The following is a 23,842-nucleotide window of genomic DNA, read 5'->3' on the forward strand; positions in this document are numbered from 1 at the left end:
AGGCTTCAGAGTGATTGCTCCGAGAAAGACAAGAGGAGATGCGGAGATTACCTGATGTGTTTGAATCTGGTGAAGGGAAATTCGCATTTTGGGCTGTGAGTTTAAAGATGAATTAATGAAAATGTTCACTGATAAAATGAGTCAATGAACTCAGGGTAAATAAAAAATGTTGAAGAAAGCAAACAACACCGTAGTTCAAATTTACCCTATTTAATATAATTTAGTCAAACTTGCATTTATGGCTCAATGTTTATCACTCAGTATGGCTCAGCTGTGGATAAGATTTGAAAAATCACAATATCATAAACATTTAATATTTATTTGTACCAAAAACTACTCTATAATTATAATGAGGCACAGGGAGTAGAAGTGTGTGTGTGTGGGGTGAGGTATAAGGATTAAAAAAAATTTCTTCTAACAAGTAAAGAGATATCTAAAGCTGACAAACAAGAAGGAGAAATATAAGCATATTGTTTAAAAATATGACAGCAAATACCATTAAGGAAAGTTAAAAGAATTGAAAACACTTGCTTCTCTGATGTGGCAGTTGGAAGTGGGGATGATAGACTGCTGGTTTTTGTTATAAGTGTAATCTGACTTTTAAAATTTTGTACCTGGTAGGAGGATCACCAGTAATTAGAAGATAATGTCTTGGATCAGAATGATAATAATGGAGGTGGTAAAAAAAAAAAAGTCCAGATTCTGGATACATTTTGAAGGTAAAGTGGTATGTGCTGACAGATTAGATGTTGAACAGTTTAAGGGAAGAATCAGTTTAAAGGAGATGAACAGGAGTTCAGTTTGGGATGTGGTAAGTTTGGGATGCCCAAGACATCTAAGTGCAGAGGGTAGGGAGAGAGTTGGCTGTGTGAGTGGAGAGAGCTGAGGAGAGGGCTGGGCATGAGAAACACATTTAGGAGGCATCAGCTTTTAAAGCTATGAGACTGGATCACAGAGAGATTGAAGAAGCAGTTCAAGGATTGAGCCCAGGGGCACTGTGAAGGTTAGGGACAAGAGGCAGGCAGGGAAGTTAAGAGGAAAACCAGGGGGATTGGGTGTGCTAGAAATTAAATGAAGAAAGTTTTTCAAGGAAGAGAGAGTGTTGAATGCTACTAACTGATCAAATAAGACGAAACCCAAGAACTGACCACTGGGTTTAGTAATGTGAAGGTCATTCGTGACCTTGATAAGGACAGCTTTGGTGGAGTAAATAAATGACAGTGACATAAAAGTGTTTAGCCCAGTGCTAAATCTATATTTTATAATATACATTTATGTAATAAATATGTAAATATACATATAAAATATATATTTTATAATGTAACATACATTTTTAAATATATCATTTCTTTGTGTTTTTGCAGTTATTAAATAATATACATTACATAAAATTTTGAAAATAGGGAAAGTATAAAAAAGAAAATATGAACACCTACAACCAAAGGAAATAAACAAAAATTAATTTAAAAGGAAGCAATGTTATTAGTTCACAGACGGGAGAGAGAGATAATAGTGAAGTGAATAGTGAAGTGGCAGTGGAGATGGGGAGAAATGGGTAGAGAAAGATGCCAGAGACAGGAAGAGCAGACAGGACTTGCTGGCGGATTGGCTGATGGACTGAGATGAGGGAAAAGACGGTGTTAAGAACTGCTCAAAGGTAGGCTGTGTGAGTCTTCACTAAATACCTCGGAGAAATCCCTCAAGAGTGTTCTAAGTGCATATATTTCAATGAAAAGTTTAATTGTTCTTAGTTAAAGATAAAATTTAAATTTATTTCAAAGATAGGTTTACCACCAAAATGGCTGTCTTAAACATCAGCATTAGGAGCTTGTATCTTTTGCCATATGTAAAAATAGGTTGCTCTTGTTTATTCTTCCTCCTGGTGATTGTGCTTTCCATGGTGAAATTCATATTTTCTTTTTCCAGCACATTTCATCATTTAGAAAATTATTGAAGTATTCAAATGACTTCAATGAATTTTGGAATTTAAATTTGCCATTATATGAAAACTAAAATAGCCCATCAATTTTTTTGCCTTAAAGTTTAAAGTAAGAGCAAATCAGAAAAATGTTTATTTTGAAAAAGTAATTCTTAAAACTGTATTTTTCTTTAAAATATCAAGGTCCTAGGCAAGGGAAAAGGGGACATGTGGCAGAACTTCGTTAGCTTGACTCTATTTTAAATAATCCTAAATTGGCTCTAATGATGCCCAAATTTTTTTTAAAAGTCATGATGAGTGAAGTCTTATAAAATGAAAATAGAACTTTTTTTTAAAAGATTTTATTTTTTTCCTTTTTCTTCCCAAAGACCCCCGGTACATAGTTGTATATTCTTAGTTGTGGGTCGTTCTAGTTGTGCTATGTGGGACGCCGCCTCAGCGTGGCCTGACGAGTGGTGCCATGTCCATGCCCGGATCCGAAGCAGCGAAACCCTGGGCCCCAGGACTGGAGTGCACGAACTTAACCACTCGGCCACGGGGCCAGCCCCTGAAAATAGAACCTTTTTTGATAATCATATGTATGTTGTTAATGAGAGTCAATGCAAGAAATGAGACCCACATTCTCATCTAAGCTCTGATACTAGAACAGAAAAGTAAGCTTATTTTGAGTCTTGGTTTCTTTGATGTTGTGTTGTTCAGACAGGGGCTCTTCAGTAACATGGGTGCTGTTATTGCTGCCTCAGATGCAGGCCATGGGCTTCCGGAAAATAGTCAAGGCTTAGTTTCTTCTGTTTATTCATTTCCGGATTGGCTGTTTGTATTAGGAATGGGGTGACTGCAGTTTCTTCTCTCAGGACCTCAGAGTGAAATCGTAAAAGCTTTCCCTGAAGAGGCCTGCTCCCACTCCTCTCCTGTTCCGTCAGGAGGAGTGCAGCCACCTTTTCTTTCTCTTTGGTATGCGTGTCACGAGAGCGAGTAAGAAGGATCCTAAGGCCAATTGATTTCTCAGTGCTGCTGTGCTGTGGTTATGTTTCCTGTAAGTAGAAAATCAATATATTTTGGCTGAATGTCTCTCATAAGGAAGATACTGAGGGTGATGAGACATAGAAGACGTAGTGCAGTTCTCAAAGAATTTACAAGCTCTGTGTAAGCTGAGATAAGTCAAGTGCGCATAAAAAACAAGCAGCAATGGGAAAATTGATGGGGACGGTAACTGCTCTAAGAATTCACATCCAGGAGCAATTGTGGCGAGCTAGTGTGGTGAGGAAGAGCTGCCTGTGGGTGGGGGGACTGCGTTTATTTTGATAGATTTATTTAAGTGATAGGAAATGTCAGGGATTGAAAGTGGGGAAGAGATGGCATGAATAAAGACCCAAGTGTGGTAGTGGGAATAATAATAGCAGTAGTAAAACCACAATAATAATTATAATTAAAAACTTTGTAATTGTTAGCTAGGCAGGACCCATATCCTGCCCCTGTCCCCACGACCATAACTATGGGCCCTACAGTACAGGATATGTGCTAGCAGAATGTTAGGAAATTTTTATAGTTCTTGGCATCCTTCAAACCACAAGAATCAGACATTCTGCTAAAACAGATCTCTCTCAGAGAGAAAAGCTTTCACAGAGATTGTACAACATCCCAGATCTCACTTACTTCACACTTACTCACTGATCCTTGCTCCTCCCAGTACATCACAGAATCACCCATATCCCTGACAAGAGCATTTGGAGGAGGGATGGAGGGAACATTATCAGTAGGACTTGCAACCTTCAGCCTTCAAACCTTCCTGGTCTGGAGGGTTTCTTTTTTTTTTAAGGTGAGGAAGATTGGCCTTGAGCTAACATGCTAACATCTGTTGCCAATCTTCCTTCTTTTTTCTCCCCAAAGCCCCAGTACATAGTTGTATAACCCAGTTGTACATCCTTCTAGTTCTTCTGTGTGGGATGCTGCCTCAGCATGGCTTGATAAGCGGTATGTAGGTCCGCATCCAGGATCTGAACCCACAAACTCTGGGCTGCCAAAGTGGAGCATGCGAACTTAACCACCAGCCACGACGCCAGCCCCCTGGAAGGTTTCTGACCTCACCTTGGAGCACTGCCATTTTTGATCTTCAACAGTGAAGAATCCTGGCAGCGTAGCACAGAGCTTTAAAACTGGCTCTGGCATCAGAATGAGTTCACCAGCTATGTGACTTTGGGCAAGTTACTAAGTGCTCTAAGCTTCGTTTTCTCCACATGAAAAAGAGGATAATAATAGTAGTGCTTACTTCATTGTTTTCTGAATGTTGCATGAGATAGTCCATATGAAGCACTTTGCACAGTGCTAAGCACATAGAAATACTCTATCGTTGTTGACTATTTTTGTCTATTGTTTACTTGACACTAGGCAAAATATTGCCTTATGTCAGACTCCAAAATCCTCAATGCATATTTTTATTGTAGTCGTCTTTCTTTTACCTGGGAGTGCTATAGGTTAGGCTGGGGGTTTGGACCCGTTTGTAAAAATGTATATTACAGAAAAGAAAAGGAACACTAGGTAGTCATTCAAAGTCATCCTATTTCATGTGGCAGAAAGTATTAGAAGAAAGTGCCCATCAGTTCTCAAACTTCTTTATAATTAATACTATTATAAAAAAATAATAATAGGCAACATTTATTGAACACTTACTATGTACCAGGTGGTGGACTAGTACCTTATAGGTAATATCTCACTTATGAGGTAGGTGCTGTGTTATCCTCATTTTTGCATTATCCCCACTTTTTTTTTCCCCTTTGATGAGGAAGATTGGCCCTGAGCTAACATCTGTTGTCAATCTTCCTCTTTTTGCTTGAGGAAGACTGTCACTGAGCTAACATCTGTGCCAATCTTCCTCTCTTTTCTATGTGGGGTGCCACCATAGCATGGCTTAAAGAGCAGTGTGTAGGTCCACACCCAGGGTCTGAATCTGTGAACCCTGGGCTGCTGAAATGGAGTGTGTGAACTTAACCACTATGCCACTGGGTTGGCCATCCCTGTCCCCACTTTTTTTTTTTACAGATAAGAAAACTGACTCTTAAAAAGGCTGAGCAACTTAGCCATGGCCACATTGCAGTAAGCATAGAGTATGGCAACAACCCCAGCAGTGCGAGTTCAGAGCTCTCTTAACCACTTTTCTGTAGGGTGCACTGCTGTTCTGTCAAGGATGGCTAGGTGTTCTTGCTGGAGTAGGAGTTTCAGATGAGAAAGTAGTGGAAGATAAAATTGGTCAGGTCATTTGGGGCTGAATTATGAAGCATTTAAATACAAAGGAACTCCAGAAAGTCTGCATTGATCACTCTTGAAAAAATATATAAGTTAATCTGCTTGTATTTTAGGGACATTATCACATGGAGCATGTGTCTCACTGGCTGCTGCTATGTTGAAATCAGACAGATGGTCAGTAGTGCAGTCGGCATGGGGCCAGGATCCATATTGACCACCACAGGTAGTAGCTGTTTTCCTTGTTACACGGTGGAAGTGTTTCTATCTGACCTCCACCTAATAGACTTGCAAGAGTAACAAATGCTCTGTATTTCCCTTGCAAAACATTTTGACTGACACTCGTGAAATGCCGTGGCTGTGCCAATGCAGGTCAGCTCTCACCAGGTGTCCTGATGTGTTGTATGCTTCCAGAAGATGAAATGTGCTTGTTCCCAAACCTGTTTGTCAGTTATATTTGCTGTTTTCATCATGTAATCTAAGTGACTTGTTGTGTAAACCAATGAAACATGAATGTGGGAAGAAAGAGATATTTCTATAGAAACCCAGTTGAATGCTTTGGGTACACTTGATAAAGGCAAGTCATTAAAAACATTGTCAAATTAGTTGTGGGCAAGAAAATGTAAAAGATAAAAATTCGTATCAAAATCTGGAAATATTTTGTTCTCAGATTTCTTCCCAAGGGGCTTGCTTCATATTAAAGGCATATCGTATCGTGGGAATATTTTATGATATGGAACTTGGCTAAATACAGAATTTACCTGATCCTCCTATGAAAACAAAAAGACGGGATAATTTGGCATGCAGTTCACATAATATAAGAGCATCAAGGAGCATTTTTGTTGTTGTTTACTTAAAAATTGCTATGACATGTCTCTTAAATATCCTGTATTTGGTTTAAATTTCTGAATACAGAAAATAAGAGATGAAATATTGTGCTTTTATTTATGAGGGTGACCTTTTTATAAAGGATCTCAGTCAGCTCCTGAAGGGAGATGAGTGCCCTGTGGTTGATACAGAGTCTTCTATTCAATGCAGAGTTTCAAATTTAGAACTTTTCTGGTTTAGAAACTATCAATTATTTATGCAGTATCAAGCTTTTAAACCCTGTTTATGACAGGTTGGGGTCTTGCCAATCTCGCTTGAAACAGTCTAAATAATTTATCTTGTATTGCTGCAAGGTACAATACATTCTGAAGCCCAAGAAATGTTAAGTAAGTTTTATTTTCTTCTCTGCTATGCTGAGGTCAGGGAGGTTAAGCGCTTAGATATTCTTTGAACACTTCTTGGTCCCTTGTCTTCTCTCAGTGTGCTAGGTTTCTTTTTTTACTTTCATATTGTGCCTTTCATTTATATGACATTTCCACTTCATTGAGCTTCTTTTTTAAAGAATCTTTTATCTCCCATTAATTATCTCTACTGAATTTCTATATATTGTAATTCAGTTATAAAGAAGAGAATATCTTTGCAAGTAAAGAATTCAATTATTTTTACATCCCAGTATCTTCCAGGAATATGAACAATGAAAAATCTGATTTGATTTCACTGAAATGTGTGCAACATTAATGACAAATATCAAAAGAGTTCAAGGTTTAGTTAAACAGCTAAAATTTGGGCATTTGTTTGAATTTTATTTTCAACATATTAACTATGAGATAAACCAAATATTGTGTTTTTTGTGCTTCCCTCATTCAACAGTATTTTCAAGATTTATTCATGATATACAAGTAGATTCTTTTTTAATTTCAAGAGCTAGGTAATGAATATACCACAATGCATTTATTCTGTGGTAGGTGCATGTTTATGTTGTTTCCAGTATTTTGCCACTAAAACAATGTGCATCCTTTGCAATATTAGCAGTTCTCTCAGGTTTACTTGTAGAAGTGGAACTGCTGGGCCAGACTGTATTATGTATCCTCAATCTTATTAATAGGATTCAAGTTCAATAATTTGTAAACATCTATTCTTTCATTTTTCTTATATTTATAATAATATCTCTATATTTTGGTGATATTCATTAATAATGATTCATAACAGTTATGTGTTTCTTATTGATTTATCTTTTCTAAAAAATAAAGAGATCGTTGAAGCTGTGGGTCTTTAATTATATAATAATAATGCAATCTCTGACTTCCTTTTGCTTCTACTTGCCTAATAAATCTCCCACCATTTAATTTTGGACAATTCTCTATCATGTAATTTTTGGTATGTTTCTTGTTAGCCTCATATAGTTGAAATTTGTTTTGAACTCAATAAGAGTATATGCCTTTTACCTCAGGGAATACTCTGTTTTTGTCTGTAATAAGCAATGTGCTTAATCCTCTGTCATCTTGTTTTTATGTTCTTTGGCTTTATTGTCTTTCTTTATAAGGACTATGATTTTTTTATTTGTTTTATCTTCTGCAGTAGGTGTAATATTTTTTAAAACTTTACGAGTTAATTAACTATTTCCATCTAACAAACCACCTTAACGTTAAGTGGCTTAAGACAACATTTATTTAACTCAGGTTCATTGGGGCAGCAATTTAGGGCAAACGATGGCTGCCTTTGACTTCTTCATGCATTCACAGGGTTGCTGTTCTTCTGGAGATTGTCTGGCTGCCAGCTGTGGTGACAGAGAGGCAACTGGGCCACATGTCTTCGAGCAGGCTTGTCCTCATGGTGACGTGGCAGGATTCAAAAAGCCAGGACATCTAGAGGGTGGAGCTAGGGGTCCTGAAGAATAATGTATTGAGAAGCTAATTCCAGGGATCGGAATGTGCCTTAGGCAAGGAACATTTCCTACCCCTGAGTAGGGAGACCTAGGAACATGCGCTTGGCTGCATTTCAGAATTTCTGTGGACCATGACTGTTAGGTGCCTTTGATCCTTCTCTGTTTTGAATGGGAGTGTCTGTTGTGCTTAGCCTGCTATGTTTCACTATTGTAAATTGGGTGTATGGGGGACAGATACCTTGTCTTTTTAGGTTGGAGTTTTCTAGGTCAAGAGGAGCTGCATCCAGACCAGATGTAGATCTCAAGATTCTGACCTTTGAGCATAATGCAGTGATTAGATTAGACTTTGGGATGTCTCAGGAGGAGGCAAACATATTTTGCCTGTGAGAGGAATGTGAATCATTATGGCCAGATGTCAGGCTGTGGTAGATTGTTTGCAAAATTGGCCACAGTTATTCCCTCCCACCTCCATATCCCTTTGCAATGTAGTTTTGCAGAATTTCCCATCAGGAGTTAGAGTCAGTTTTTCTATCCCTCAAGTCTGGGCTAGCCTTCTAATTTGCTTTGACCAACAAAATGCAGTGAAAGTGTTATCGCATTCCAAGCCTGGATCCCAAGAGGCCTTGCATGCTTCCAATTGCTCTCTTAGAGACTTCCCTCGATGCCATGTGAAAAAGCCTAGGCTGTCATACTGGAACTTGCCAGACCACATGGAGCAAAGATGAGCTGTCCCATCCTAAACTAGTTAGGATGAGCATTAGGGTGAACAGAGGCTGTCCTAAAACTGTTAGTTCCTAGCCCACCTGGCATCTGACCTCAAGTGCATCAGGGAGGCCAGCAGAGAACAAAACAACTGGCCGGCTGAACACCATCCACATTGCCTACCCACAGAATCATGAGCTAAATAAATGGTGGTTGTTTTAGCCCAGCGAGCTTCAGGGTGGTTTGTGACACAGTAAAATTTAACCGGTAAACTCTTCTACTGGTTCTATTTCCCTTTCTCAAAAACATTCTAGAATATAATGTCTTCAACAAATTCAATAAAAATAAAACTGCTTTTGAACCTCTCGCTATGAATGAAGAATTTACAGGGGCTGGCCCAGTGGCCCAGTGGTTAAGTGCACACGTTCTGCTTCGGCGACCCGGGGCTTGCCAGTTTGGATCCCGGGTGTGGCCATGGCACCATGTGGCAAGCCATGCTGTGGTAGGCGTCCCACATATAAAGTAGACGAAGATGGGCACTGATGTTAGCTCAGGGCCAGGCTTCCTCAGGAAAAAGAGGAGGATTGGCAGCAGATGTTAGCTCAGGGCTAATCTTCCTTGGGAAAAAAAAAAGAATTTACACACATTTAGCATCAGATGAATATTATCATGTTTTTATTTAGATTCCATTCCACATATTTAACTGATATCAATGTTTTCCCCACAGACCTTTTGTATCCTATTTTTATAACTGTTAAATAAATATTTTTATTGATCATTCAACTGGGTAAAGTTTATCTTTGTATATTTTTTACAAGTGAAATGTTAATAGGTTATTTATTTTCATAGCCTTTTTTTCTTTTTCTTTTTTCTGCCTCACAATGCCTTACAGTGGCTTTTGCACACCAACAACCTTAGAACACAATCACTTTTCTTCAAAACTGTATAGACATTGCTTCCCTCTTCTAGTGGTCAGTGTATTGGAGGAGAATGAATTTTATTTATTTTTTAAAATATTGATTCCATGTATTCTTCCTGAATGTTTATAGACTTTTCCCCCTTCATTCCTGAAATGATTTTTTTCCACGTGGTTTCTAAGAATGGGTCTCTATTCATCAATGTTGTATGCAACGTACTGAGCCCTTTGGAACCACGGGCTCAGGTCTTGTTTGTAGTCAGGCGAAGTTTCCTTCTCTTCATTGATTCTTGCTTCAGTTCCATTTGTTCTCATTTGTCCTTGGAAATGCTGTCTTCTTAAGTTGTATTTTTTTCTTTGTTTATGTGTATCTTTACATGAATGATTTTCCTACTATTGCACACACTCTTGGACAGTTTCTTTGGTTTTTCTTTTAAATCAATTATTCAGTTTTTAGTATATTAATCTCACAGTCGGTGGGGCAGGGATCCAGGCATGGCTGAGCTAATCCCGCCATCTCAGGGTTTCTCACAAGGTTGCCATCCAGCTGTCAGCTGGAGCTACGTTCTCATCTGAACTCCCACCTGCAGGAGGACCCGCTTCCAAGTTCACTAGCATGGTGGTTGGTAGGATTCAGTTTCTTGCAGGCTGTTGGCTGGGGGCCTCCTTCAGGTTCCTTGTCATGTGGGTCACTCACACCATCGCAGCTCTCTTTCCCTCAGAGCAAGGGACAGAATGATAGAGTCACTGCCCCAGATGAAGCCAAAGTCTCTTTATAACCTAATTTAGGAAGTGACATTTCATCACTTTCGTTGTATTCTATTTGTTAAAAGTGAGTCACTAAGTCCAGCCTACACTCAAGGGGATGGGATTACAAAAGGATTACAATAGCAGGCGGGGCAGGGATCATTGGGGGCCATTCCAGAGGCTGCCGGCCACAGGAATTTTTCTTAGTCACACAGTATTACTTCTTTGCCTCCCACATTTAGTCAGATATAATCTTACTTCTAGGGTTTCTCTTGGTTACTGTTAGGACTTTTAATAGTATCCTCAAAACTTTATCTTATGTTCTATTACCTTAAAATAGTTTTTCTTCTATCTATGCTATTCAGTGTGAAGACATCTGAGTTCCCATACTTCCGTCACCTCTCTTCCTCTGTCTCCATCTCCCAAACTATCAGCGTTAAATTACCATGTAAACCTTATCAAGGTTTATAGGATTTATGCTCTCTTCTAGAATTAAAATGATATCTTCTGTGACTGTGTCAGTGGGTTAATTCTGTGAAGCAAAAATCAAACAGAGATTACCATACAATGAATATGTAAATATTAGTCCCTCCAGAAACTACTCTGGGAAATTTTGCTTTCTGTGATAATTTTTATTCCTCTATTTTCTCTTCTCTTTTCTCGCTCTCTCTCTGACTCCTATTATTTGGACGTTGGACCTCCTGGGACTCCTTTATATCTCCCATCATTTCTCTCTTATTTTCCACCTTTTGGATTTTGTTTTGTTTTTGCTCTTTTTTCTGGGAGATTTTCTCAACCTTATCCCTCAGCCCTTCTCGTGTATTTCAGTAATCCACATTTTCATTTCTGAGATCTCTTTCCTAATCCATGAACTTATGATATTTGAAAGTATTAAAATATATAAGTATATGAAATAAAAAGTTGAAAAAATATAGGCCTACTAAATTCTTGTGATTTATTTGGTTTAGTCAAATAATGAAAAAGGCACAGGAAAAATGTATACATTTTATGTCATGTCCTTTTATATACTTGAAAAATTCCGCCAATATTTAGAATATCAAGCTCACTTTTTTGTCCTGTAGAAATGATTTAGGGGTTCAGAGTTTTGGCCCGTGTGCTTTTCACTGCACATTTGCCCTGGCTTAAATGATCACCTCCATTCTAATGACTACTGAAAGAATCTATAGCTTTGCCTTTATCTTCTTGTCTAGCTCTAGTTTTGCATTCTGTCAATCTACAGAATATTTTCCACTGCTTGTCTTGTTACATAAACTTGTCATGCCCCCAAGCCAGACTTGTCATCTTGGTGCCACTATTATTCCCGTCGTATTAGCTCAAAACCTTGTGAAGTCAATATGATTTTCAAAGAGTGAAAATTCAGACATGTAAAATGTAACATTATTTTCTTATAATGAAAATTTAATTATATTTTCACCTCATGCATCATTCCTTCTAATAGTAGCAAAGCAACCCCAATCACTTGTAGGAAAACTCAATTACATCGGTAATTTTTTAATTATTAAACTCAGTTAAATTCTGTGATCTGCCAGTCATTCATATTTAATGTTTATATTATATATTTATACACACATATACATGTATTTACTATATTATACATTATATGTTTTCTATATCTCTCTATATTTAATATTTCCTGCTCTTTCTCTCTCAGAGGTGCAGTGTTGGATGGGAGGAGTTCCTGTCTCAGTCTTCATCTGCCCCATTGGCTGAGATGTATAGTCTTCCTGTCATCATACTTGGTTCTCAGCATCAATTCTTACTTTTGTTGAGATGTCTTTGGAGACCACCACAATGTGGGAACTGAGGTTCCAGTGTCGCTTTCTGCTGCCATAAATCTTCATCACCATATCTGACACCCTTCAGGCTATCACCTCTCTCAAATAACTTCTGTTGCTTGAGAACCCTTCTCCAGGGGTGTCAAGATACAGGACCATCATTAAGACCTGTGCCTGAGACATCATGAGCCCCAGAGCCATTATGGTGGGCAAAAAGGAGGGTGCTTTTCCATTCCATCCTTAGATTTCCTAAAGATAAAGGAAGGTAGCACATTTTTCTGAAACTTTTTGATCCACAAGACTTAGGAATGTGGAGGAGGCAGAGGAATGGGGTGGACAGTGTTTAGAGTCCTTACTGTGAGTGTCTGAGCTCTCTTCCCACCTACTTCTCTTCTTCCTTTCCAGGGAGAGCTTGCATGGAGGGAGGGCAGAAGAAAGCTTTCTTAACAATTTTTCCTGAAATTCTTCTGTGTTATATGCATAATTCAGCTTTATTATTATTATAATGCTAGTAGTAGTAAAAGTAGTAATTGAAAGAAAAGGATTTGGTGTCTTTTTTCCTCTTACTCCTCTTTGGCATCTCAAATAGAGCGAAGCTTGCCTCATGTTCCCCAGCCCAATGGAAGGTAGGTCAGGCAGTATCGTACATGTGGAGAAAACACATCACTTAATACTTCCCATTGCCTGTTAAATTTGGACTCATCTTTAATTCCTTCCTCTTTTTGGCCTCTGTATCCAAGATCCAAGACCTCTCTTTTCTGTAAAATACCTTTCCTTATTTGTTTCTTCCTTTCAGTTCTGACAGCTACTCCCCTAAGTGAAGACCCTGTGGAATAGTGGGATTACTGAAATGGGCTCTGGGCAAAGCTCAGTGACTCAAGTCTCTCGCAGTTTGAATCTGTCTTCTGAATTGTTGTGGCATGCTTTTCTTTAAACACCATTTTTGTCATTTTACTTCTCTATTCAAAAATCTACAATGGATGCCCACTGGGTCAAGTTCGAAAAAATTTCCTTGACTTCTGGGCCAACTGGAGTAGGGATTCACTTTATCTATGAAACATTATTTTTCACGAGTCTTGGCGAGAATTTTCAAGTTGGTTCCCTTATTTTCCCTTATTAGTCATGCTAATTTTTGCCTTTGCGTTTATGCTACATCTCTTCCCAGTAATGTCAGCCCCTTTGATTTCTTGTTACCCCAATTTTAAGCATCTTTCAAGACCCATTTCAAATCTCACCCCATTCCTGATGTCTCTTCCCCAGTGAAAACAATTTACACTGGTCTCTCTTGCCTTCGATCAGTGGTTCCCAAACTTCCCTGAAGATTAGAATCACCTGAAAGTGGGAGTGGCTTTAAAAATTTCAGTGCCCGGGTTACATGCCATACCAAATAAATCAGAATGCCTAGGGCTAGGAGCCAGGCATCCGTATATTTCAGATGCCCAGGTGATTTCAGTGTGAAGCAAAGTTTTGGCAACCACTGCTTTTGGTTTGCTATAATGTGTGTTAGCTGTACCATAACTTTGCCCTTGGCTATATTTGGTCTAATATTGGTCTCCAGTTATTTTTTGTTACTCATCTAGAATGTAATAAGCCAATGGAAAGAAAACAAGTTTTACGCTGGTTGAAGTAGCGACTATTATGCTCCACGCAGATCCCTCTGCTTCCCTTTCACCCATCTGTTTGCCCCTCCTACAGCCCTGGCATGGTTTTCATTCCAGGGTCCAGCATCTGTGAACCTCCTTTGCCAGGCCAACCTCAGGTGCCTTGTCTTACCAGCAATGCACTTGGGAGGATGAAAGCCCAGCTCATTTGCTTCTAATTTGGATAAATGTCGGAGTTCGCTGCAGGATCAGGTTGAGGGTACCTTCCAGGGGACTTAGTCTGAAACACATGCTTGCATGGCTTCCTTTCCTGTTCTGCTTTCCCTACTCCCTTACTCATTCCTCCTGGGAGCACCTGCTTAATAAATCACTTGCTCACCGAATCCTCATCTCAGAGTGTACCTCTTGGGTACCCAACCTAAGATACTCATCTTTCCTTCAAAGCAGAGCGCTGAGCACATATGAAATTCAATGAAGATTTATTAGAACAGCGATTCTTGATATAAGAAATAGAAACACAATTTAATAAAACCTTAGTTGAAGGTACTGAAATATAATATATTCAGGGGTTCTCTATAGGATTACGTATACTTTCTTAAATGTAATTTAAAAATCCTGGACATGTTGAAGTCTCACTTGGGTTAGGGAATATGGGCTAGGTAAAATTCTATCAACAATATTTATAAAAATATCTGAAGGACAGTTTGGGATCAAGCAGTGTAGTATCAAGGCAATTGCATGTTATCGTTACACCACAATCAGACAACAGAACGCAAGAAGACCAGCTTTTATTCTCCTGTGACAGATGTTGATGCTTTTCCTCTTGACCCGGGCCTGAGAATTTGCATTTCTAACAAGTTCTCAGATTGACTTCATGACACTGGAGTCAGAAGAGGAGGTTCAGGCCAAACTGCTGTGGGTCACCGGTTTCACTAGCCTGGGCTAGGTAAAATTTTAAGATTTTTGTGAATCATGAAAATGACCAGACATCAGTGGAATCTGACGGAGAGATTCTGAGGCTGGAAAGTAGCAGTGAACCTGTCACATTGGGAGCAGTGATTAGAAAAACAAAATTGCTTCTTGTTAATGTTCAACTGAATGTTCAGTGAATGGTTACTCCTAAACTATCAGCTCACATAGAACAGCGTTTTGCACCTAACATTTTGTGGCCAATGAAGCAGATTTTTAATGTCTTGAATTTTTTCCTTTCTGATCCCTTCTCAGGATATAGCATCTCTTTTTCCTCCTTACTCTATCTCTTCCTGGGGCCATAGTAGAGAATAGAGAATTCAATTTAGTCAACTGTTCATTCAGTGTGTGGTTATGAATCATTTTACATTTATGCAGAACATGAGCTTTTTTCTCTTATTTCCACATAATTATTTATCAGTTATTATGAGGAGGTTTGAGGCTGTAACATACAACCACAGATTATCAACATAATGTTTGGCTGTTATATCATTTTCTCATTTTCACTACCTATTCTTACCAGACTAGTCTGGAAGAGCTATTTGTGCACAGTTTTCTGTGTATGCAAGTTCCTGAGCTAATGTCTTTGCTCTGTTTTCATAGAACATATTATGTATGATTGCTAAAATGTCTTTCTCATAGTCGCAATTTCCAGTTTTTGTTTACTTGTCCTTCTGGATTGTATTACAATTAGCAAATGATGCCGCCCTCTCCCTGTGGAAAAGTAAACCGCCTCCATTTTAGGCTCTTTGGTGTAAAACAAAGTTCCACTAGATGGCGCTATTGGAATGCAAACTAACAGCTCCAGTAGCTGTATGTCTCTATAAAATCCTTGGTTTGAAATCTATTATAGCTTGTCGTTTTGGCTTGTGAATCAGGTCTGCTCCCCACCAAACGAAATGGATTAGGATGATTTGGTATTTAGGTAACAGACCACGCAGTGTTTCCCAGGGGCCCCCAGAGAACACTGGGCAAAACAGTGAAGAGGCATTTTTTGTCCACTCCTCATCCAGACCACTTCTTTGCTGGCAATTTTTGGTTCCCTTATCGTATTGTGTTGATATCTAGAAACAACCCCATAGTGACATCATCTTTTGATGCTGGTCACTGCCTCATTCTATGGGTAGTGGTGGCTGATAGATTTATTAGATCACTACCTGTTAATTATCTAATCTTTGCCAGTTCCTCCAGGGTTCTCAAAGTGCAGTCACTGGACCATCAGCATCACCTGGGAATTTGTTAGAAATGCAGATTCTCAGGCTCAAAGCCAGATCTGCTGCATTGGAAACGCAGGGAGTGGAGCCCAGCAACCTGGAGTTGCACATGCTCTCCAGGTGATTCCAATGCATGCTGAACTTGAGAACCGCTGTGTTAGAGCCTTCCTGGTAACAAAACTGTTAGCCCATTTGGGCTAACCTTTTTCCTGAAGGGCTTTAAAAGAAGAACTTTGGAGGCAGACAGATGGGTGAAAAAGATATTTGAAGGCGAGCATGTGTTCCATTTGACCTACAGAAAGGGCTGGCTCTGCCCTTCCTTCAGGTTCTTCCTGTCACCATGGAGCTCTCTCATTGGAGGAGGAATATTTGAGCCTGTTTCTAGTATGCAAATGAGTGGGAGAGTATGATTAGTCATTCACGTTTCTTTTTTGGAGAAAGAGGCGTGAGATGCCCAGGAAAGCCACCAGATGGCACCCTCGTTCCTACGCCGTCGCCGCATTACTGAAAGGCAAATTCAGGCTCTTTACTGTAGTCAAAGGTGATCGAGTGGCAGCGGTCGTTTATTGGCTAGGCTGTTTGTCCCTTTTCCTACTGCAGGGTGTCAGAACCCAGAAGGAGAGAGAGGAATTGCTTAGTGGGTCTGAGAGCTACTATTCAAGCTGCGATCCACTGTTGTCCCCATTTCACTGAGTAAATGTGGGGAGGCTGTGAAAATTCAACAGGCAAGACGTTTGTGAAGCTGGGGCTTAGTCAAGTGCCATCATCTCCAACAGGTGTCTGGAATAGCTCTGCCTTCTGTCCATTGATGAACGCGGAGCACCTGCGCGGGCGAATCACCTGGGGGGGCTTTTAAGTCTCTCCCTGTGCAGGCTGCATCCTAGGCCAATCCCAGCAAAGTCTCAGAGGTAATGAAGAGCATCAGTAGAGTTTCTAACTTTCCCAGGAGATTCTAATGTGTATCTTGGGCTGGGAACCACTATATTAGAGGCATTCAAGATGAATGTGGCAAAGTTGTTTCAGTGGAGAAACCCTGGAGGATGCCTCATACCCTAGTCTAAATTTCACCAGTGGAGATTGTTGTCTCGGCCAGTTTTGATGTTCGAAATAGAGACATTTTGTTGTACAACATAAAGGCGTTGCTGCTCCCTCCTCCAGCCTCCTCCTTCTCCCTTTCCCCTTCCTCCTCCTCACTTTTCCTTCCCTCCTTCCTTCCTTTTTGTCTTTTGGTGTAAAGACTGAAAATCCAAAATTGTGGCTACAAATTGGGGCACATTACCACTACTTAAAAGAAAAATTTCGACCAAAAATATATAATCAGTGTTGTGAGTTCAAAATATTCTAATCCACAAAAACTCGTTTCCTTTTTGCCTTTGGCAACATGTTCTCAGGTGCCCCTCAGGCAATGGGCCGTATTTTAAAGGATATGCTAGTAAAAAATTTACATCAGTCTTGACAAAGGCTGCTATTTTCATCTCATTAGCTTGTACTGATTAGATGGAATAGAAACATTCAATAATTGCTTGAAAAATTCTGTAGAACTTCTCAACTGGAGTTGACATTGTTCTTTAATACCAACTCCTTTTGTACTGAATAAGTTTCCATGAAACTGTATGTGTGAATATTTTCTTCTCTATATATCCTGGAAAGTCCTGTTTTTTTCCATGCAAAAGTCTTAATAATAGGTAGAATGAAAGCTGGAAGAAAACGTAGTTCTGGCATGTGAAATATGAAATATGGTTCAACTTGGTATTAAAACATAACTGAGGCTAAGCTCAGTTCTTTGCACCAAAGGGGACCTAAAAAGCACCTCCAGAAATTCCACTGTTAGTGATATGTTGTTAATCTTCCCTAGGCATCGCCTTTTGAAATGTACAAGCTACTAGAAGAAATAATTTGTTAGATCCTTACTCAGCCAAAATTTATCAAGCTGTTCTCTGTGAGTGGAGATTGCATGAGAAAATTGGGAGGCTCAGGAAAAGGGAGCCCAGTGATAGAGAACAGGCTGGGAAGAAAGGAAAAAAAATTAAAGAATGGGGATTCGAAGTGATTTTATTTTCCATTTTGATTTAAGGATAGGTCAGAGCCAAAACTATGGAAATTGTGAAGTGGTTCGTTTTTAGGATTAATGCTCTGACTTTCCAAGGGATACGTCGTTGGTCTGTGGGCGCCTTAGAGAACAAGAAAAAGGTAGGGACTATTATAGTAAGGTGTCCTGCATTCCGAATAGACAGAGGTTTTCTGGATTCTAGAGACCCTCCGGTTATTGTAGACATGTGCAAGGCAGCGTGATCTATTAATAACTTAGGCGATCTCCTGCATTTGGACCAACATCAGCTATGAAGTGGTGAACCTTTGAAATCATGGTTTAGATTCAGTTTACATAGAAAATTAACACGCACGGACTCCCTGACAGATGTTAAGCACTTCTGTCCGTGAGGGATGGGCGGAGGGCTTGAGAGACATGTTTGGAATTGAACCCAACTTGTGGCTTAATTGGTAAACCTCTATTCCTATGGCACTGTAAAAATTTTAAGCATCAGCGCCTTTCTGTCTAAAGACATAAACATATTCAATTAGTGGGACGCCAGATCATTTGTTTCAATAGCTGCTTTTATTTTCTGTTGTTGATATGTTAAAATAGTTAAACACTTGCATTCATCTCATCCTATTAAAGGAACTCCATCAGGGAACAGTGAGGTAACATGTTTGGTGACAGCAGGTTTTAGTCACCCTGCTGTGAGAAAGAGATGAATAATGTTTTTTAATCTTACATCTATTGACTTTCTCCTTTGAAAATGTACACACCATTACCAAAAGAAGCTACCGAAAACTATATTTTGTTAACAGTTTGTCTTTTTCATATCTTCATTATTAAATCAAATGGTATTTTTACTTACATGGTTCTACATAAAATGAAATTGCTGCATGACGTTTCTTATTGTTTGTAATTCCCGTTTTGAAAGATCTAGTCACACGTTCTGGAAATTCTATAAATGCTTGTAGTCTTCATACTACTAGTTTTCATTTTTCTTTCTTGGCTATTTGGCTGCCAAATCCTCTCCCATTTTAAGCATTATCTTGCTTATGTTTTGTGATTTACCTGCTATTTGTCAAAACAATTTTCAGAATGACATTTTCTAGTTTCCCCTTAGAGCACAGCATGAAGAAGAATGAGATATAAAAGATCATATTGGTGAATATTTTCATTAGACAAAGCCATTTTGTGAAATTTCAGAATTCCAATAAAAAAATTGAGAAAATCAATTACTTCATGATTTTAAGAAGAACCAATATTATCCTAAGATAATGTTACTTTTTTGGAAGCATAGTATTTCCTTCAAAAAGATTATAGCTAAAATGTCTCCAGGCTAATTTTACATCCAGGCTAATTTCTTCTAGATCTTGTTCTTGTGGATCACGATTAATTATATGGCTCATGCAGGTCGGAATTATCCCAGTCTAGGATATTCAATTGTGGATCACGATTAATTATATGGCTCATGTAGGTCGGAATTATCCCAGTCTAGGATATTCAACAATTTTTCTTGACTCTGGTGTGGTGTTTGCTAATCTGTAGGATTTGTTTTTATTGTTTCCTTGGTAGAAAAAGAGAATATTTGGCCTCCTTGGTTAAAACTCCCCTAAATACTAGTAAATGATTCATTGATTCCAATCGACTTTTCCCTCACTTTAAAATCTCTGAAATTGGGATGTATTTTATAATCACAGACACCTTACAATTATAATTGGCAGCATTTTATTCTTTCTTAGTGACATAGAATAATGGCACATCATATAATCAATGGCATCATAGATTTAAATGACCTATAACTAAGTTAAATTTGGAATTAACAGTGATTTAATAGTTTTATGTTTCCAAGGGGATTTAAAAACAGTTTTTGCTTTAATGGTTAATTGTGCAGTCAGGATTCTAGTGTCATTTTTACACACCAAAACCCCAAAATATTCTGAATGTGAAGAAATAGAGAGCACTATATAATAAAAATTCATAGTTTAGAACCAATCTAGGCATACTGCTAAACATATAGACCACTTCTGGCTCTCACCTAATTTGTTTTGAACAAAGTTTTCAAGTTAATTGCTATTAGTTGAATCTTTATTTTCTGTAAGGATGAGTTTGTAATTTGGTGTTCTATTCCTGGAGATCCTTTTTTTTTAAATCATAAAACATTAAAACTGGTTATGAAAATACATGAGGAAATCTTTCATGTATATGTAGTGTAGGGGAGGAAGACAAATCCTCTGCCCGCTAGGTCCATCTGGCTGGGCTACGAATTAAATTCACGTGAGACTAAGAGGAGAAAATAATGGGAGAAAAACAGGAGAAAATCAAACAAAGCTTTATAATGTATACGCAGGAGAAACCTAGGAAAACTGGGTAACTCTCAGAATGCCGAGGTTCTCATCTTAAATACCATCTTCAGCTAAAGACAAAGGAGGATGTAGGGGGTTGGAGGAGTCAGTTATGAGAGATTATTAGAAAAGGACAGTACCCAAGAGTAAGGTTATTATGCAGATTTAAGTCCTTGCCTGCACATTGATAAGTTTCTACTGATAAAGTCATCCCCCCTTCTTCCTGGTCCAGAGAGGGAGACACCTTTACAAATGGTGATTTCCTTTACAAATGTAAATCTCTCTTACAAAGGGTAACTTCTACTTCTACTTGATTTTCAGAGCTTTTCCCATGTCTGCAGCTTTTAAAAGTAACCAGTCCAAAATAATCCTTATACCAAAGAGACACATTTTGGGGTGGCCAATTATGATCCCCCACAGTAGCTTTTACAGGTATGTATTAGATATTCAAAGCTATTTTGTAAGTGAGTTTGGGCTAGTTACTTAATATAGGCCTAGAATGTGAGTAGAACGTGATACTCCTATAGCCCTCATTTGTATATATGTGCCATTGGAGGGGGGATCTTCCTGCAGCGTAGACTGCCTGAAGCTTTGGCAGCTGAAGTTTGGACTGAAGTCTCCCTTTGCTGGTAAATTTCTTTGTAGTGTGAATGGGCATTCATCATTGTTCCAAAACCCTCAAAACTGATTTCAAAATAAGGATCACTTCTTCTTAATTTGTTTTCCTTGCCAATACAGTGTTTACTGGATGCCTTTGAAAATCTTTTATGGTAAATGTTAGGGAAGGAGCGTTTCTAGCTTGACTTCTTCAGTGGTCCCTTACTCTTCCAGCCCAATAAGAAATTAAACTCTAATTCTTTCTAATCTCTATTAGCTTCTTATGCGCAGCTCCTATGTGCAAAAGCCACAGTGGTTGTAATTGATTGATCCATTCATTCAATAATACTGAATGCATCCTATGGATAAGGCACTCCTGTAGGGACTGAAGAGACAGCAGAGAACAAGAGACAAAAATCCACGTCCTTATGGCACTTGCCTTCTAGTGGAGTGAGGTCAACCCTAAACTGAATAAACAAGTATATATGATATATTAGAGCGCTATAAGTGCTGTGCAGAAAATAGAATAAAAGGATGGGAAGTGTAGGGTGAGAAGGTTCCATTTGTAAAGAGGGTGGGTGGGATAGAACTCACTGAGCAAGTCACCTTTGGGCAAAGACGTGAACACAGGAAGGGAGTGAAAAGAGGATTCCCAGACTTTGGAACAGTGAGTGCAGTGCAAAAGTTGAGGCAGGAGAGGGCTGCCAGCACTCACAGAGGGGCGTGGGGGTCAGGGAAGCAAGGGAGGCCAGATTTAACGTGGCCATTGGCTCTCATCCTGAGGGAAATGGGAGACTCACTGCGGGGTTTTAGCTGAGGAATGACATGATCAACTGACCTTCGAAAAGCATCACTCTGGCTTATAATCGGAGGTTTTGTTGTCACTTTAGCAGTCTTATTTATGACACTAAAGTTTGCAAAGTAGAGCGCTCACAAGTTAGGGCAGCATTTTTGAGTGGACCATGTACTGAAATGTTCTAGTCCTTGGGACACAAAATATTCCTACCCACCGACTGCCATCCTGCTTCAGGAATTATATTAGGCTCCTTAAGGAAAGTGTAAGTTCTGTTTTTATTGTAGCCTCACATGTTGTGCCAGTGTGTGCTCAGTGATGGGCACTGTCTGCTCTTTGCAGATTGACTCTGGATATGGGAGGCTGAGGTTCTGTATACATATGTGTACAGAATACATGTCCAGACCAAGTTTCCACAGTCCAGATTCAGTTTGTAAATTACTCAACAAAATTATTCAACTGCTATATTGGACCTTATGCTTAAGGATCATTACCATTAAGAATAAGTAATGAGGGTCAGCCCTGGTGGCCTAGTGGTTAAGTTTGGCACACTTTGTTTCAGTGGCCCAGGTTCAGTTCCCAGGTGTGGACATATACCACTCTGTTAGTGGCCATGCTGTGCTGGCATCCCACATACTGAAAAATAGAGGAAGATTGGCATGGATGTTAGCTCAAGGTGAATCTTCCTCAGGAAAAAAAAAAAAAAAGAATAAATAATGAATGACTTCTTCATCAATGAGCTCATGACCTTGGGAATATGTAAGAAAGTTTTATATAGGATTTTTGCTGTTTTTACTAGGCAGGAAACAGAAATATAACTCTGTTCCTTTGAATTGACTCCTATCAGACTGTTTTCTCTTGACTTCTGTCTCTTTTTCTTTATCTTTTTTGTTTGTTTTTAGCAGATACTTTGTTTAAGACAATCTACTAATAGAAGCTCAGGAAATGTCTTCTGCTAAATGTCTTCTCATAAATGTGCTTGTTCTGTTTAAATGGTTAAGCATCTAAGTAGAAAAGTTAAATTACTTAACATAACATAGCCCCTTCCATCTGAAGGCTAGGCATGTGAGGTACAGTCTAAACCCAGCATCCTTCACATGCGTCAGTGAAGTCAAATCTGTTTTATCTTCAAATAATTTCTTTGGTTTTCGGTAGAGTCCACTGAGAAGTCAGTTTGTTTCCTAAAAATAAAAATGGGAAAAAAATAGAATTTCTGCTTGATTACTTGGAAAAACATGGGGAAAATGTTTTCAAGTAATTAATCCTGCTATGAGTTGATATCTTTGCCGTATCACTCTCTTTGGTTCTGCCTAGGGTAACACAATATTTTTGCCACCTGGTAACCATTTAGTGGCTTGCTGTCTGTCAAATTGGAATCATTAATCTAAGATCCACAAAACACACTGACCTCATCAAGAACTATCAGCCACATTAATCACATGGTGAGTAGTAATTAATGCCCTTGCTGCATGTCTCAGCAGATGCCAAGTGGTGACTATGCCCAGAGACAGAGCCACTTGGTGGGTGGTCTGAAGGTGATATTCTTTTAGGATGGACTGAGACACATGTTGGTTGGAAACTTGCTGCCCAGATGAATGAGAAAATCAAGGACTCCCTTCCTTATTTGTCTATCTGTATTGCCTCGAGCATGCCTGATGTGTGTGTGGATATCTTCGATGGCCCTGGGCAAAGCTAACCAGCCCTACTCTGTGCCATCACTGGCTCTGACATATTCCCCCTAAAGCACTTATCGTAGAGATTTCCCATTCTGGATTTCCCCTCTCTCCCACTAGTCTGTGAGCACCCAGAAGGCTGAATATATGTTGTATTTATGTTTCTAACTGTGGACTAGTGCAGTTCCTGGCACTTATTACTGTACTATTAGGTACCTAGTAAATGAAAGATTGAATGTGCATATGAATATGCAACATATATAAAGGAACTATGATAAACAGATTTCCCTCTCAGGTGTAGGCTGATTGGTGTCATATTCACATACTTGTTGCCTAGCAGTGTGTGGGGCACAGAGAAGGTGATCAGTAAATGCTCACTGAAAGTCTGTACTTCTTGGGGCTGGCCTGGTGGCACAGCAGTTAAGTTCACACATTCTGCTTCGCTGGCCCAGGGTTCACTGGCTCGGATCCTGGGTGCAGTCCTATGCACCGCTTATCAAGCCATGCTATGGCAGGCATCCCACATATAAAGTAGAGGAAGATGGGCATGGATGTTAGCTCAGGG

The 23,842-nt window shown here is 39.2% G+C and overlaps 1 long non-coding RNA gene across 2 annotated transcripts in view; it reads left to right on the top strand.

The window, feature by feature from the left end:
• The window catches only part of LOC111768758 (uncharacterized), a 350,610-nt gene that overhangs the window by 78,610 nt on the left and 248,158 nt on the right, over positions 1-23,842 (top strand). The gene's annotated exons all lie outside the window — the stretch shown is intronic.

The sequence above is a fragment of the Equus caballus genome, chromosome 18 (genome assembly GCF_041296265.1).
Source record: "Equus caballus isolate H_3958 breed thoroughbred chromosome 18, TB-T2T, whole genome shotgun sequence".
NCBI lineage: Eukaryota > Metazoa > Chordata > Mammalia > Perissodactyla > Equidae > Equus > Equus caballus.